At 38.0% G+C, this 13,330-nt stretch overlaps 1 protein-coding gene across 11 annotated transcripts in view; it reads left to right on the top strand.

Annotated features, from left to right (window-relative positions):
* Nucleotides 1-13,330, top strand: part of MIPOL1 (mirror-image polydactyly 1) — a 190,167-nt gene that overhangs the window by 151,552 nt on the left and 25,285 nt on the right. The window contains exon 12 of one of the 11 annotated variants that reach the window (XR_004751180.1): nucleotides 6,301-6,461. The exons of the other annotated variants lie outside the window; for them this stretch is intronic. The gene's annotated coding sequence lies outside the window, so the exon portion shown is untranslated. The remainder of the gene's footprint in view (nucleotides 1-6,300; nucleotides 6,462-13,330) is intronic. 11 annotated transcript variants of the gene reach the window in all.

Here is a 13,330-nt window from a genome sequence, read left to right as displayed (position 1 = left end):
GTTTTCCCATGGTCTCCCCCTGAAGGTATTTTCTGTGCTTCAGCTTTAACAGCCAGTGATTTTTACTTATCATAAGCACAGGCAAGATGTTACTCCCTTTTTTAAACATACATCAGATTCTGCATTCTCATTATTTTGGTGATTTTTTTTTCCTTTTTTTTTGTTAAATATCTGGTTTGTGTTTCCCTAAGCTTTTGTCCACCAAACAATCCCATCATATTCTCTGCTCTTAGAAATGACTTCTGAAATGAATAATATTCTCACTGAAAAACATACAGCTCTATGTTTTTAACCTTCTTCTTCCTGTGAACCCCTTTTTTCCTCAGACAAAACTAACAACTCATTTTCCCTGGAGTAGGTTGCACAAGACAATGGTCTACCCTAAAAGCTCAGGACGTAGTGGACATACCTCTTTCTCTTAATGTCTCTCTTTCTGGAAGTCTTTACAAACAGATACATTTACCTTGGACTCTGTTCCATTGATTTAAGTGTGCTCTAATGTGGTCTTGTTACTTTCTCTTTATTACGATTTCTTTGTGCCTCCAAAAATTAAGGCAGTTGACCTAACCACCTAAACGAGTGAGAACTTCAGGGTAAGGAGATGCACAAAGATTTCATCAAAATGCTATGATTTTGAGGTTTGATAGTCCCTGAAGAACTAGCACTAGGAAAGGAAATTAGAAAGAAGATATTCATATTGTCTTGGGAGAAGACAATTAATTTTTCTCATTAGAAATTATGTCTCCTAAGGTACTAGACATCATATTAGTCACTTTTCCTTCTACTCCAGGGAATCATATAAATCCTTTTATCAAGAAAAACAGCATCCTACATAGCCTGTGTCACTTCTTTTTTGGATCATTTTCCTGAACTCCATTTCCAGAGTGAGAAAATGCCACAGAGTGCTCCATGCATACACTCAAGTCTGAGGGTTTCCTGCGTTGGCGGGGGGGTTGGACCCAATGATCTCTGGAGGTCCCTTCAAACCCCTACAATTCTGTGATTCCAGGAACCAAGCAGGACTTCTAGAGCAGCATGAATCTTCAGTGGTGGATGATTTTTACATGCTGCCAAAGTGCTTTATGGGAGCTTCTGATTTGAGTATTCTGATTTACCATTGTTTTCATCCAGAGTTGCAAGTCGGAAACCTGTAAATATAAAGTCCTAAAGGTCTCCGTTTGGGGAGTGAAAATGAAGGGCCTCTTTTGGAATGTTTTTTCTTTGCCTCTTGATTCCCCTAGCTATAAGATGTGAATAGTGCTACTCATACATTTTTGGAAAATACATTGATTTAAGTTTTCTTTATTAGATTCTGCTGCAAGTTAAGTGATGGAAACCTAAATTTATCACAGTAGCTATTGTATTGCAGCAATCCTTCTAAAATGCAAGTACAGAACTGCCTTTTCCAGACAAACGATATACTGTGAGTGCCTCATTAATACATTTAATGTTTAATGACCAACTGTTTCTCCTGCTTCCTCTAAATTACTGTAAAGTTACTATTCCACGGAGAGAAAGTAGCTTTTTATTCTGGAGAAGACTGTGGCATTCATTGCTTTGAGTGAGAATGTAATCTCAAATAGTTCATAATATTTCCTCTGCTAAAAAGCAGCAAGTATTTGAAATGCTTTGAAATGATGATGCTGCAAGACAGAAAATCTTTCTAAATAGGTGAGTTCAGTTAGTTCAGATTTAGGGAAATTTTTGGTGAAATCAGTGAATATATCTACATAACTTTGTTGTAGAAACATTGCAGAGTTCCTTCTTTCTGTTTGTAATACTGCAGCTCTTTATGATTAGGGGGAAAACTGGTTTAGCGAAGGAGGTGTTGAGCCTGCCAAAGTTTATGGAGTAGAATTTGGATAGCCATTTAGTGTGGGACAACTAGACAGGAACAGAGAAGCATGTAAAATGAGTAGATTGCTACAGATTTATGCTTGCCAGAACAAAACAGGTAAACTGTGAGTTTAAAGATCCTAATTAAGATTTGCAAACTTAAATAAAAACATGCCTTTAAAAACTGAAGAAGATGTTGGTATAATTATAATTATTTGAAGATTATTCTGGAGGAAGGTTACAATAATGTAAAACACTTCAAAATGATTTTTACTCAACTAATGCTTCAATAATGGACGTTAATACTGTTGACTTTATTCGTGGATTGAATGCAAGCAATTTAGACAATAGATAGTATCAGGTGCTAATAGATCAAACATAATTACTCTTGATGAAATAATTTTACACAGTTTAACAAAATCGTTTCAATTATTTATACACTGTAAAAGAAAACATTGAGTAAAAGTGAAAATACTAAGCTTTCTCCTCTAGGGGCATTGTATGCATTTCTGAGTCATACTTTTTCTTCATAGCAACCTTTCCTCTATAACAGCTTCCAGTGCAAGTTATTACAATTCTTTTTGCATAACATAGGTCATATGAAGTTCAGCTGTAGGTGGGGCCACTGTAGTAGATTGGGGGACAGTCTTAATAGATCCATTTCATTAATTAAGTCATGCATTTTTTTATTAACAAAACCTGTATGTCAGGTTTAGCCAGCTGGGAGCCATTCTTATGGTTGTTATCTTTGTCAGAAGGAATATTGAGAAAATAAGGAATTACTGTACACGCTTTAACTCCTGATTAAACAGAGGAATGACATCCTTTCACTCGCTGTCCATGAAAAAATAACTTAAGGGCATATCATAGGCTTGATTCGGAGGATGTGATTTTATATATCTCATTAAGGCAAAAATTGTGTACATTGCATTCAAAATTTAACCTGAAAGATTTGTTTCATACCTAGCCCATGGCCACTGAGATAGGTAAGGTAAAATTCAAAATTTCAAATATCTAGATTGTATATGGTTGCTTATTTTATTTTATTTCATTTCATTTCATTTTAACTCTTGAATGAACTTCTTCTTATCCTTCTATTTGAATGTATAAAGTAAGTTTTTACTGTGTTTTTTCTCTTCTGGTGTTCCATTACCAGAGATCAGAAGGAAGGAGTAAGATTTTCAGGAAGCGTTTTGTTATTAGACACAGAGAATGGTGTAAGCATCTACTGATGGCCTCAGCCTTTAGTTTCTTGATACATTTTTTACTAGGCTTTGATCATTTTTTGCTAGGCTTTCTCCTGATCCTCAACAAGAACTGCACTAATGGCTTCAACTATCATTAAGGAGGATTGAACCAGGGGGCAGTTCTTGCCAGGGAGGAAGGAGAAGTGCTGTGAATTTGTCCCTCACTTGTCCTTCAGACAAAGGAGTGGGAAGATGGATGGGTAACACAGTTCACAACATCTGTTTTTTTCTTTCTTTTACTTCTGAGATAGACAGGCTCATTTAACATCACAATCTGTTTGTTTCAATCATATTCTGTAAAAGGGAATAATACAGAGGCTAGATTTTGATCCTAAGGTCTTTAGTCAAGTTACAGAAATACCTATTCTTCCTTTTAGCTCTTCTTCCCCACTGTCTTTAACTAAAGGAGTGATATATTACTATACTTCTACAGCTGTGACAGTAGAACAAGGATTGTCGTGACATAGGATTTTACTTCTTCTTGAGCAAATGTTTCTGCTCCTATCAGAGAAGAACAGAGGATTGGTTGAACACGTAGAAGTATAGCACATTACCTTTTCTTGTCTAAAAAAAATGAATAAATTTGAATTGAACAGTGTCATTTCAGTGCTAGCTATATTTCACAAGAGGTTTCATGCTCATTCAGGTTCCTTGTCAAGTCCTGAGAAAATAATTAATTCTTTGGTTCAGTGCAACCAATACATTTCCTGCTACAATGATTCACTTTTACCTGCTGGTTATGGAGAAATGATATGCTGGCCAAAAGAAGCTGGAGTTTTTCTCATGAACTCCTGCCTCATGAAGTTAACACTGCTGTTTTCCTCCTCACTCAGACTGAATTAAGTGCACAACAATGTTATTTTTTTACAGATTTGATTTCAATAGCCCAGTGGTCAAAACTCATGGGGATGAAAGAAGAGAGAGGTGAGGGAGCCAATTTAAAAGTTTTAGGATACAAAAATCAATTCAGCATCTGTTTTCAGCATCTTTCCAACCCTTATGCTTTGAAGCTCTGTCTTCAGTGATTTTTCTCCAGCAACAGCGAGTCTAATCACTCACATTCCAAGAACCTTGTGAATCATGCAATTTGGCTTTCAGTCGGTGGGCTATATCCAGCTGATGGCCCTTTTCATCTGGAAGGATGCAAGGAACACCTTCTTGGGTAACAAAGCTCTTGGGGTCACGGCAGGTGGGAGGCTGCTGTCACTGCTTGCACCTTACACATTGGTGGCAATGGCTGAACGTGCAATGGGGAGGCAGAAACTGCCTCTTTGTGAGAAGCCGTAGTGTTTTTTCCATAAAAGTCCCAAACCTGGATCTCTCCTAAAGTTAAGCAGGCTGACATACATCACCAACACGTGCACACTGTTAATTAGCTGTTTTGTACCTTCCTGTGAATAATAATTTGTGCTGAGACCTGAACCAAGTCTGGGGCCTCAGGTTACCAGATGTGGCACACATAGATAACAAGAAGCAATCCCAGCCCCACAAAGTTTAGAATTCAACAAGGACAAAAAGCAAAGGAAGGGCACTCTTCTCCCGGTTTCATCATGGCAGGCTGAGGTGTGCATGTTGTGACTTGTTCAGTACCACTCAGAAGATATGAAACAGAAGAGGGAATTCAAGACAGAGCTCTGATCTGCAGTCCACTAAATCATTCGCCAGCATATGTCCTTGTTTCATGTTAGGGAGAATGGCCCAGACAAGTCTGCCCCATCACTTCAGTAAGCGCTGGTACAATAGAGAAGCAGACTTCCCCTATATTAAGTTTCCCAGGCGTTCCCTTTATCATTGAAGCCATCGTTTTAACTGCCTTGTTTCATAGTGCTCAACTGTCCAAGGAGCTGTGTGATTTATATATGAATAAGGGTTTGGCAGCAGCAGCAGCTAGGTAAGACATGGCTTACTGAGTAGCAATACATTGCCATTGTGTCATTCACATGGCTTTCAGGAGGCAACTTGCTAGGTTATTTCTGCATAGCAGTCCCAAAGCCATCTCCATTTTTGCATAGAAGAAACCGTGATAGTTTTAAGGTAGACACTACAGGCATCTGTATTAGCCTGGTTGAGGGCTTTCAAACTGCAGCACTTGCAGTCCTCCTGGTGACTGCAGCCATCTCAGAGGGGCACATATTGCTGTGCACAGTGCCGACAGCAGAGAAACCATGTGCTGGGCAATCTCACATAGTGCATCAGTGTACCTCACTTCCTGGCACATTGGTGACTACAGCCAGGCATGTGCTGGAGCACAGGACACCTTGTTCCACTGTGGTCAGAGTTGCTTAATATTTTTCAGTAACACTTGTGAGAAAAATCAGGCAAAATTTTTCAAGTACACTCTATTTTTCTGGGTATGGGGAGAAGTATACTCAAAAAAAAAAAAACTTTTTTTTCCAAGATATTCAGAGTGTTTAACCCAGCTGAATCATTCACTAACTAAGGAATGATAAGAGGGCAGAGCCCTATGTGAATCCTTTCACAGGTCAGTTACACAGGGTTTCTAGCTTTAGGGCAACTCATCTCATCTATTAGATCATCTCTCTCTCAAATTCCATATGTGTTTGGTTATTCCATCTTTGAAACATGTTTCCATTCTTTGTGTTTCTTTTAATTGCATTCTCCTGGAGAGACACTTCTCTTCCATCTACTCAGCTGGATGTTCCTGGCTATGCTGGAAAGCAGGGCTGGCTTCTAGCCCTGTGTCCGAGACAGATTTGCCTCTTGCTTTTCTGGTTCAGTGGGGGAGTTAAGCCTTGCGATCACAATAGCAAATCAGGACAGCCATAAAATTCACAATTGTGTCTGATTTATAAAGATAACATTGTACTAAATACAAGATATTTTCTAAGGTTATTAGTAAAAAGCTTTCTTTAGCTGGTCATTTCTGAATGGTGCCACGTGCTTTACTGCCTGATTGATTTACAGACCTTTATGATTTTAATTAATGCTGTTTTCATCAGAGACAATTACTATTGATTTGAAAACTCCTGGCTGTCCAGTTTATCTGTGCCAGTGTTTGGGAACTATTCCTGTGATCTTTATTTTGGAAATCTATTTGAATATCTATTCAATAATCTATTTGGAAATCTATTGAATAGCATCAAGAGCACTAAAGAGGCCATTTAAAGACTGGGGAAAAAAAAATAATACTTCTGGGAAAATATTTATGGTGATTCACATTTTGGAAGCTGAAACACTATCAATGTTTTATTCCCAGATTATTTTCCAAGAAAAAACTTGGATCCACTGCTGAATCAGTTTCTTCAATATACTTAGTCTCATAGTGAAATTGAATCATGCAGAGAAGGCTGGAAGACTGCGCTGGTGGAGGGGGTCAGGAGACTCCTCCGTCCTCTGTCCTGTGAAATCAGCACAGAGGCATGGAATAATCCTATGTAAGTCTCTTAGGAGACATTCAGATCCTACCTGGCTGGAGCAGAGGCTTACATGCACTAGATGTTAAAAAATCAGGATAAAAGTGTTTATCTGTTAAGTGAACTGCCTTGCACAGAAAAATACAAAACAGAAGAACACTTAATAAAACTCATTAGCTGAGAATATACCCATCTGAAAATGGGAATATTCACTCTATGGGAAAAAAAAAAAAAAAAAGTCACTGGATATTAATATATAAAGGGTTGGGTTTTTCCCTGGTGAAAAGAAGCTAAAAATCCTAGGCCATCTTGATGTGAGCGAGAGCTAGGAATTTTACAGAAACTGAAGCCTTGTAAGAAAATCTCAAATGTGCACTTGTATAACAGGTTTTGAGCAAGTCTGGCACAGTATCTACTACTACAGTATAAAGGGCTGGGTTCCTTGATGTATATTTCTAGTTGGCATTTTATCAAGGAAATAAACTTTGATTTTTATTTTTTTTTGTGTGTGTGTGTGTGTGTTATGGGCATTGAAACTTTATTTTCTCTGTCCAAAGCTTTGATTTAAAAGCATTAGATCATTAATTTAAGTGCTTTTGCATAAGACTAAAATTGTAACTGACCAAATTATTTATGCAGAAAGAAGCAAGATAAAGTTTCTTTCAAGAGTTCTTTAACATATCAGATTGATAACAGTCAAAACACCTTTACTGCCATTAAATATTTACCAAGACTTGGCTTTTGGAAGAGGGGCAGTTCAGTGCAGTGTGTTTGGCTCCATGCAATGCTATTGATTAGCTATCAGAAGGACATAGTTAATGGGTAACTTGAGGTATTACAGAGTGCTCCACATTCTTGTCAAGTCTTTTCTCTGAAGATGACCTAAAATAAAGTCAGTTACAACTGGCGATCACCCTACGACAGATTGCACAAGCTCACCTACGGTATGAACAAAAGGTTCAAAAGAATCAGTTGACCAGGGCTTAAGCAATCCTTTCTAGTAGTTGTTGTCATCACTGCTGGACTTTAGAACTGAACATGTTTACATTTAATTAGAAAGAACACACAGTTTACATCGCACAGTAGCTATCAGTATCGAATCAGAATTGATTTCCGCTCTCTTTCTCAAATGACTGTTTCCTTCAAACTAATTAAAAAAAGGCACCTGTAACAAAATGACTCATATAAATTTTAAAGCAAAGTAAACAGTATTCCCTGGAGACAAAAATAAAAGTCAACAGCACATAGTCATTACACTGAACTTGTTTTCAGGTGATTTTGATGCCCATGTTATGATCTATATCTGTGCTATCAGATTTATGTACATGTATATAGATATATGGGTTGATGTATATATGAAGTATCACTTTCTACTGAGTGGATACTCCACTGATTACGTCAGTTTTCAGGGTCAGGATTCTTATTTGTTCTGTCTGAATTACTTCAGTTTATCTGATACGAGAGGTGATACACTAGTATTAATGCTTTTTGTAGAAGGATTTTGTCCATTCCAAATAGAATTGTTTGTGTGTAGGTCACACATAAAATGGAAATCAGAAGCCATTATCCTTACCAGTGAGAGGCTGTAAAAGAAATTAAAGGCACAAACCAAGTTAGCCCTAACTTCATGCATAATTTCTAACAGATATCTCTGCTAGATTTTCTTAGCTCTGCAAGCAAGTCTAAATTCAAACTACAGTGACAGGAGTTGTTATTTAGTCTCAGAGCAGAAATGCCTGACCCTTGAATGTGCACATTCTTTGTCAACAGGAAAGATTTCCATGGCTGGCATTTGGAGACTAGATCTTCAAGCCAGCCATGTACTGCGTACTGCCAAGTGCAGTGAAGTCAGCAGGAGCCAAGGGGGCTGCCGTCCAGACCTGGTTGGTGGTAGATGTGTGGGTCTGTATGAGCTGATCCTGACACGCCTGCTCTGAAGGCCTAATGTCCATCTATCCCACAATACTTGGTTTCCATGTAAGAGGCAGTGTTCAGAATGAAGCTCTTGGCAAGGATCACCAAAAAAGGTACAAGCAATACGTACTGCGTCCATTTTCTACCTGTTTTAGTTGGTGTACCAAAAGGTCTATTAATTCAGCACACAACCTTAAGAAAGTTACTGCTTTCTTAATTATGTTTAGCTTTGAAGACAAAAGCGCACTGTTCTTAAAACTGATGTTGTCAGAAGCATACTGAAGGTATGAAAGGTAAGCCACTATGTTATTTAGGACAGGATCCTCTATCTTGATTCCACCTCGTTTGTGTTTCTGCAAATCCCTGACATAGGCAATTTCCCAGCTGGCTGACAGCCAGTATCACTGGCTTTACACCACCCACTTGCACATCCCTGCACTCATCCAAGTCCATGGAGAGGTCTCCAGCAGCCATCAGAGAGCCCAGGATCTGGGAAAGTGGAAAAACCTCTTGTCCCTGGGCTGCCTATGCCCCTCCTGCCTGCCTGCCATGTTCAGCTGAGCCAGGATCTGTTCGATTGCAGCTATGATGTTAGTGCTGCCCAGGGAAGGCAGTCAGGATTCTGTGATATGCTGTACAATGCTGAGGTGTTGGCACCATCTTAAACATCCTTTATATTCAAATACTGAGGTCACTCTTGATGACTTGATGCCAGTTCTGTCTTCGATTAATAGATAAGGTTCCCTCTGTATTTGCAGTGTTACCTAAACAATCTATTACTGTAGGGAATAACTACAGTATTACAAATACTACCTTAAAGTTATTTTGTTAACTAAAGCCATTGGCAAATATTTAAGAATGGACAAAGGATATGAATTGGCAATAAAGAGCAGATAAAAGATAGTAAAATCCTTTCCTCAACTTCTAGTATGGTAAAGTAAGCACTGTACAAAATACAATTATTTTTAAAATATCAGATTAATTTTACGTAGTTAGAAGCTAGACTTCAGAGCTGGATAGTCTCACTCTGTGAATGCTAGACCAAAATACTCTACTACAGCCAATTCCATGTCAAAACATGAGAGGAACATCTTAAAGAAAGCTTGGTTGTAGGAATAGCATGTAGTCAAATAAACTCTGAAGAGCATCTACAAAAGACGCTGTTGTGTTGAAAACACAGTGCCCTAATTCTTGAAAGAAATCTGATAGCCTGTGGATGTGTATATTGCAATTAACACAAGTACATCATGGAATCCTGGTGTTGTGTGAGTCATGTTAATCTGTATCAAGTATTATATTCAGGATTAAAGCATAAAACATACAGTATTATCTTCTGTAAACTCTGATGCACTGTATCTGAGAATTGATATATGTCTGAAAAAAGCTAATGCTTAAGTTATCATCTGCCAGACTCTAATTAATCAATTAGAGATCATAGAGGGCCCAGCTCCAGGTGCTGCTGGGGAGAGCATCTTGTGCTCAGGAAATTCAGAAGCATTTCTTGATCACAAACATGGGTCTGCATTTACCTGAAGAGGAAGTACCACAGCTGCAAAAATCTCCAGAGTGCTTCCTTCTACTTATTGGTATCATATTATGTATGTTTTGCTTGGATTCTGTTTCAACCAAATATCAGTCATCCATAACCTATTTCTGTGGGAGTCCTGGACCGTTTGATGTCATGGTGAACGTGAGGAATGATAGGTGGTGCTGGATGTCGTGTGCATGTTACTGACATGAATCTGTGCTATCTGAGCGATTTATCTACTGGCCGCATGAGGTGACTTTTGATTACTCTGCATCTCTGTAAGTAAAGGAGGTTTGGCTTCCAATTATTTCTTGTTGAGAGCATGTCTCAGCAGTCCCTCAACCTTGAGAAAGACTCAAATAATTAAATCAGGTGCCCAAGGTCCTTGCTACCCCTCCCAGGCCCTTGAGAATGGTGTGGGTACTGCAGGGCGCTTGGCGCTTGGAGAATGAAGTGAGATACAAAAGAGAACGTTTGATGATGTCACCAGAAGACCATCTGGGTTTCATTTTTCCTAAATTCAAACTATGCTGGATCTAACATGCTTCAACAGTGACAAGTCCCTTTTCAGTAGTGAAGCTCAGAGCACCTTGCAAAGGTAGTTAGTCATTGCTCTTATTAAAGGTGAAAAGATTGAGGCCTGAGGAGGCACAATGTAGTGGTGTTTAATTTCTATATGTTGAAAAATGGAAGTTCTAAGACGGATGATCATCAGTTCAAGCTTGCACTATAAATAATGAACGTGTGCTTCAATCATACGGCATGCAGACGATGCAGGTCACAGGTTTCTCCAGATGATTTCAGGAGAGAATGTTGAGATTCAGCCTACAGTTCACCATGGATCCAAATTCAAAAGTAATTGAGTTTGGTGGTAGGGACATGCATGATCAGTGCTTATCAATCAACATGTTATTCTGTAAAATCCTAAGGTGTTATCACCAGCTGACACACAGAAGAAAATCATTAGTGGGCTCTGCCCAACAAGTGCTTATCCTTGGGTTTGGTGAGAGAATATAAAATACAGAGGATGCCTGAGCTCATCCTACAGATGAGGTAGTGACACTCTGTGATGGACTGTAAGAATGCACAGAACATAGCCTGTGTTATCCATAACATGTACTAATACTGTATATGGTCTGTGGCCTGAGCTAACACAGCTGGTGCCATCAGCTAAATTAGTGAAAGATGTTTAGGAGGTTGTACTGAAGAGGAAACAGTTCTCTTAACATTTGTAATTACAGAGGAAGGAAGACTAATAAAATATTTGTCTATGGTAGGGCAATGTCATCTAGTTACCTGTCTACCAGCTGTCAGGCTCCTGACTCACCTGTAATGCAAACTTGACCATTTTATTTCCTCTGCTTTGCAGGAAAATGTCAAAGTCCTTCTAGGTGTTATGAACTTTTTTTTTTTTAAAAAAAAAAAAAAAATATTGTCTTATTGGATTGTTTCTCAAGAGCACCTCTGAGGTAGTATTTTCAAGGTATCAATGCTGCCTAGCCTTTGAGTGGTCTCAGCACTATGAAGGGACCCTCTTCAAAGCTATCCCAAGTGCAGGCTGAGGTTTGAGCAGTCTCCAGAACTTGAGTGTCAGAGACATTTGTGGTGAAAACCAAGGTCAGACCTACATGCATTTGGGAACACTGGATATGTTTTATCACTGGAGATGGGGAGGAAAGAGGGAACAAATAGGGAATGTTTGCTTTTTTACTTCCCCCCCCAACCCCTTTAGGTGGAAGGTTGTTCAGTAATTGCTTCAGGTGGAAAATCATTTCTCACCTTGCAGCAAAAGTATGCCTGGTAGAGAGAAGTGTTATAAGAGCAGCACTTCATGCAGTTGATTTTCAGCCAGTGACAAGTCCCTCTGGGCACAGTTCTAACTAGTGAAATTTATGGCAGGCTTGAAGCTGCTCTGACTTTGGGGAGACCTCTTACTATCTGCCAGAGCTGCATAAGTGACTTAATCACATTTGACTTTTTCTTCTTCCTGGATATGGTTAAGGTGGCCCATTAACTGAAGCTCTCAGACCCAGGCTTAAGCAAAAATTGTTAGACTCATACTGCCATAGCAAGCAAAAGTTGGTGTATTATTTTTTTATATATAATGAAAATGTGAATTACTTAAATCAAGGAACAGTTTGAATGTTTTTGTGAACCATTCTTCAGGCCTAGAACTCTCATTTATTTTTGATTTATAGCATCAATATTATCTGAAGAAATAATCTTCTGGAATTTTGGAAATTGTATGGTCTTAAAAAAAATGTTTGAAAGATTTATCAACCGCAGTGCTTTTATTTATATGAATTGCACTGACTTACAAAATATATACATCAGAATCTCAGATGCAATCATTATGAGTTAAAACATGTAACTGTGTATTGCATACTGTATTATTCAGGGCCAGTTGTAGCCAGACAGGGACAGTATTTTAGAATTTAAATAAAAGGCCATGTTTTTCATATGTTCTAGAAAGGAAAATATTTTTTTAAAAAAAGCTCTCAGCTGGTATAAACAAGATAGTTTTTTGGTTTGTTTCTTTGTTGAAAACCAACGACCTATATATTCACTGAACAGTTTAGCTTCTCAGCATTTTTTTTCAATTTATTCTTGCGCCAGATGTTAAGTAGACATCAGTGGTGTTTCAGTACACATCTTTCAACATTATTTGCATATCTTTGTATTTTTCTGTGGTGATCAGTGCTCGACCATAGTGGAATTTCAATCAGTAAATGTTATGTGCAACTCTTAATGAGTATGTTCTAGAGATTTTCTAGAGATTTTATTGGCCCTTTACAAATATTTATATTTTCAATATCTTAATTTAATAGAAAAGTTTCTTCATTTTATTTTCAGACAACCTCAGGTAGTACGCATAATAACATACCAACACAGACGTTTTAGCTTTTAGATTTCTGTTGGTTTATGAACATTTTTTTTTTTTCTATATGTATTATATTTTAGTTTGTATATGATTTTCCTTTGTGGACTGACAGAATGAAGGATGTTTTCTGTACAAACATCTTAATAAACTGGAAAGGAAGAAAGTATGCTATCGCATACCACCTGCTGTCATGCAGAATGTCTTGAGTATTACAATCAGTCTCCACTGCTACTAGAAATTTATGCTGAAATAATGTTTGATATTTATGTGGTCATCAATGAAAGGGTTGGTATCAAGTCATATTCATCAATACAGCAATGGCTTCTGATATTCAAGAAGTTGTTTTTGTTTTTGTTTTTGTTTTTGTTTTTTAAATTACTTCAATTATTTATTTAAACACAAAGTTCATTATGATATCCACTTTTGTGATAAATGTCCCACTTTTGTTATAAATGTCCCACTTCTGTTATAAAGGTACCTAATATATTGGGTAGCTGCTGCTTCCATGCAAAATAGTTCTGCAGTCTTGCAGGCTTCATTGACAATTTTT

The sequence above is a fragment of the Oxyura jamaicensis genome, chromosome 5 (genome assembly GCF_011077185.1).
Source record: "Oxyura jamaicensis isolate SHBP4307 breed ruddy duck chromosome 5, BPBGC_Ojam_1.0, whole genome shotgun sequence".
NCBI lineage: Eukaryota > Metazoa > Chordata > Aves > Anseriformes > Anatidae > Oxyura > Oxyura jamaicensis.
Note: the sequence above shows the minus strand (reverse complement) of the source record. Positions and strands in the feature narration are given on the sequence as shown.